We start from the raw sequence: 5,073 nt of genomic DNA on the forward strand, positions 1-5,073 counted from the left end.
GTTAAAATGAAATACACTATATTGCCAAAATCATTGTATTTAAAATAATTGAATTCAGGTCCAGATCATTAAAATCAGGTGTTCCGATCACTTCCACGGTCACAGGTGTATAAAATCAAGCACCTAAGCACACAGACTGCTTCTACAAACATTTGTGAAAGAATGGGTCATTCTCTGGAGCTTAGTGAATTCCAGTGTGGTACCCTGATAGGATTCCACCTGTGCAGTAACAGTCCAATTGTGAAATTTCCTCACTACTAAATATTCCACAGTCAACAAAGTGGAAGCGATTAGGAACAACAGCAATTCAGCCACAAAGTGGTAGGCCACGTAAAATCACAGAGTGGGCTTACTGAGACGCAGAGTGCACAGAGGTCACCAACTTTCTGCAGAGTCAACAGCAACAGACCTCCAAACTTCTTTCGGCCTTCAGTTTAGCTCAAGAACAGTGCAAAGAGCTACATGAAATGGGTTTCCATGGCTGAGCAGCTGCGCCCAAACCGTACATAGCCAAGTGCAATGCAAATTGTTGGATTCAGTGGTGTAAAGCACGTCACCACTGGACTCTAGAGCAGTGGAGACATTTTCTCTGGAGGGATGTCTGGCAATCTGATAGATGAGTCTGTGTTTGGCTGTTGTCAGGAGAACTGTATTTGTTTGACTGCATTGTGCAAAGTGTAAAGTTTGGTGGAGGGGGGATCATGGTATGGCGTTATTTTTCAGGAGTTAGGCTTGGTTGATTAGTTTCAGTGAAAGTAACTCTTAATGCTTCAGTATTCCAAGACATTTTGGACAATTTCATGCTACTAACTTTGTGGGAACAGTTTAAGGACAGTGCCTGTTCCAACATGTCTGCTCACCAGGGCACAAAGCAAAGTCCATAAAGACATGGATGAGCAAGTTTAGTGTAAAAGAACTTGACTGGCCTCAACCCAACAGATCACCTTTGGGATGAATTTGAGCAGAGACTGTGAGTCAGGCCTTCTCGTCTTAACAAAAGTGTCTGATCTCACAAATGTGCTTTTAGAACAATGGTCAAATATTGCCATAAACACACTCCTTAACTTTGTGGAAAGCCTTCTTAGAAGAGTTGAAGCTGTTATAGCTGCAAAGGGTACATTAAACCCTATGGATTAGGAATGGGATGTCTCACAAGTTCATTTACATGTAAAGGGAGGCGAGCAAATACTTTTGGCAGTGTAGTGTATGTTTATTTGATTATGAAAGATGTTACAATATCCATCCATCAAACCATTTTCTTTATCTGCTTCTCCTTTCTGGGTCACAGGGAGCTGGTGCCTATCTCCAGCAGTCACTGTTTGAGAGAAAGGGTACACTCTGGGCAGGTCTCAAGTCCATCACAGCTGTTGAAATATGAGAAATTATTATTGATTAATATTTGTTTGTTAATATGCAATATGATCAATTATTTGAGTGTTTTACAAAACTGTTTCTCTTCTGTCTTACAGAAAAACTGTTCTTAGTAATGGATGAAAGAATCTTTGGACGGAGTGAAATATAGTCTTTCTGCTCTACACCATGGTCTAAATGTCCCAGTTGTTAACAAAGTCTGATAACAAACTGAGAAGAAAGCGTTGGTGGTTGATTGCAATTTAGTTAATTTGCAGTACATTTTGCAGTCTGTTTGTTCTAGTTTGTTTTACATTCGTTGTGTGATGATCTTCCTTCCTTCATTTTGTAATTTTTGTACCCTGAGAAAACATTTTCTTGCTCAGTGTTTTAAGTCCAGCAGACAAAAGATTGATAAAGAGAAAGCCATAAAGAGAAACTTAAGTTGAAAAATAACTTTTCATACAGTTAAAGAATTGCTGTAGTTTGCGCATTGCCTGTAGCCTGACTTCTGCTCCATCATCTGCCTCCTCGCCAAACCTCTGCAAACATCACTGCTCCTCACATGACATTGGACAGAATGCTGACCACTGACCCTCATTGGGCTCTGAGCCTTAACCTGCTTCCTTGTCATGGTTCTGTTGAGGCCTGAGCAGTCTCTAAGTTACCCAAAGTGATGCCTTCTGTAAACTAATCTAATCTGTAACTTCTGTAATAGCTTCGGATCCAGTGAGGGACCTATAACTCTGTGTGATGAGAAAGATAAAAGAAGAAGAAATTGTGGATCTGGCTATTTCATTTTAACTGCTGCAAATGAACAAATCCTTAGCAAATAACTACTACTACTACTACAAATAACTATCTACTTCTAATCGGATGTTTCATCAAAACTAAATTCTAAAGTAAACTTTTTTCCAAAATAGTTTAAGCTATCCCAAATAGTTACACACATAAGAAACTGAAAACATCAATCCTAAAATCCCAACATTCTGTTCAAAGAATTCTTCTGTTTCAGATAAACTAATAATCACTACTTTGACCTTAGATTTTTAAAGTATTATTTGTTGCTGTGTTTTATCTTGACAAATCCTTATTCAAAGTAATTACTTTAGTAATTCTTCACATATATTCCCTAGAGTGTTAGTCTTGTTTTGTTTCATCTTAATTGTTTATTGTTGATTCTGTTTTCTTGATTTACTTGTTTCTTTTTGTAATAAAACCTTAAAGACAAAATTCAGTTCCCTCCTTATTCTGTGTAAGTGCTATGATAAAGAATTCTCTGTGATTTACAAATTCAGCTTTAGCTGTTGAGACCTGATAATAATAAGAGTGAGTATTAGGTATAATCGATCTGTTGTTTGGTCAGTCTGACCTGGTGCCTCAGCTTTAATGAGAGTTTAATATGTATAAGTTGAAGAAAGGTTATCACCCTTCCTCATCCTCATATCTGCTACGCAGTTTTATTTCAAATTTGATGAGACACAAATATCACACAGATAATATATAAGACTTTACTCAAGTATGACAACGCCATTGTGCAGGTGTTTTAAATCTTATTTTTTATCCTAAAGAGGATCTACTGCATAATTATGAAACACTTGTACATCAAAATACTTTATGAAATGCATCAACAGCTGTTGCCCATTATCCCCTTTAGCAGGAGCCTATACTTAACACTCAGTATATAGAAGACACGTAAACGAGCAGATGGTTCAACCATTTACACCCATTTGGATCTGAATTCCTCAAATCACAGTTAGATAAAGAATCTGTAGAAAGTACGGAATAAACATTGTCACGTTTGGAGGAGAAATATTGTGTAATAGCTCCTGAATTGTTTGTTTATAGAGGAGAAGATGCTGCTGTCACTCATTTTTCATTGAAACACTTTGAACAGGAAAACGAGGTTAGAATAATTGATTAGCTAATACTTAAGGCTGTTTGTCTAACTTTGGCTTTAATAGTTTTTTATTGGGTTGTTGTTTCTACTCCTGCATTAATTAATGTTATTGAGAAATGTTTACATGAATTATATACCAAAGATTTGCTTAAAGTGGGACTACAAAGTTTATTATTGCCCACCGCTGAAAGGCAAAGATGTGCCATAATGTTTTTTGCCCGTCTGTGTGTGTGGGTGAAGGAGTAGGTGGGTTTGTGTGTGTGTGTGTGTGTGTGCATGCGTGCGTGGGAGTGCATGGGTGTATGTGTGAGTATGTCTGTCTGTTAGCTAAATATTTTGTAAATTACTTGAGGAGATTAAATGAGACCTGCAAAGAGTAATCAATAGTGTTATTGCCTTTTGAAGTCAACTTGATTCTGGATGACTTCCACTGCCAACTGACCTTAGAAAACAAAAAATGTCTATAATTCAGATAGGACTGCAACAACGAATCGATAAAATTTGATGATTAAAAGCGTTGGCAACAAAATTCATTATCGATATGTGTTGCGCAATTTATGCGTCACTAACGTTGTCGTGGAAACGGTGACGTCACCCGCAGCGCATTGTCAAATCTGAACAAACTCCGTCCACTCCGTACGATGATGAAGACGCTACAGCTCCTCTTCCTCACTGCAAACTTTCTGTCTGCTACTCCAATACCGTTTTGGAGGGCATATTTTACTCACTGCAGGTTACAATCTGCTGAATATGGTTTTATGTTTAGTCTTTCTCCGTTGTCTTAAAGTTGTTAAGCAGCAGAACCACACCTGCCAACATTTAAAAATTGAAAAGAGGGATAGGTGCGCGTGAGGGCGAGCACCAACGGCGCGAAGCGTAGCTAGGGGGGTCCGGGAAATTTTTTTAAAACAGCAGTTGAAAAGTGCTATTTCCTGCATTTTGGAGCTCGAATTTTAGAAAAAGAGAGTTGCTTATGGGTCACTTTTATGCCATGAAAAATTGAACTCTCTACTATATACAACTAGTACTATGTACTGAAGTAAGATTTTAAAATCATGCTGTAAACTATCAACCTATTGTGTAAGATGTGTATAAGAAAAATAGACTGATAACAACTTCACCAACAAATTTACTTTGTACTATAGTTTATTTCTTCTTAAAATGGACTCAAAAATAACAGCTCATGGTCGAACACAGCTATACAGATAAACACATAGCACCAAGACTAAGAATTTTACAAAAAAAAGCAAATCGGGAGAGTTGGCAGTGCACTTACTTTCTGTTTGATCCTAACAAATCACTCTTCCATGGCAAAACCCACGATAGTTTCACTTTTCAAGGAGTTTTCTATTCACTCTGCTCACTCAGCTGAAAATCAATAATGGCGGCTATTTGCAGTGCTGGCGCAGGCGCATTATTGAGCCAAGCCAGACTGACTGGCTGCTTGCTCATTAATATTCATGAGGCACTCAGCCCAGGCAATGTGCTGCTGCCTGGTGGAGATATTGGTGTTAACAAAAACAAAAAAGTTTGACAGCTGTCAACACCAGGATATTTGGCTATCCCGCGGTGCCTAAGGTGTGTTGGTTGCTGAAACTGATCCTCAGCACACTTTTTGAACATTAATAGTTTGCATAAGAGCTTTCTGTAAAAATTTGACATTAACTGCCATCAACCTGCCATTGGTGGCCTTAGGATTGCATCTCTGCTTTTTGCAGATGATGTGGTCCTACTGGCTTCATCAGACCGTGATCTACAGCTCTCACTGGAGCAGTTCGCAGCCGAGTGTGAAACGGCCGGGATGAGGATCAGTGCCTCCAAAT

Source organism: Kryptolebias marmoratus, linkage group LG10 (genome assembly GCF_001649575.2).
Source record: "Kryptolebias marmoratus isolate JLee-2015 linkage group LG10, ASM164957v2, whole genome shotgun sequence".
Taxonomy (NCBI): domain Eukaryota; kingdom Metazoa; phylum Chordata; class Actinopteri; order Cyprinodontiformes; family Rivulidae; genus Kryptolebias; species Kryptolebias marmoratus.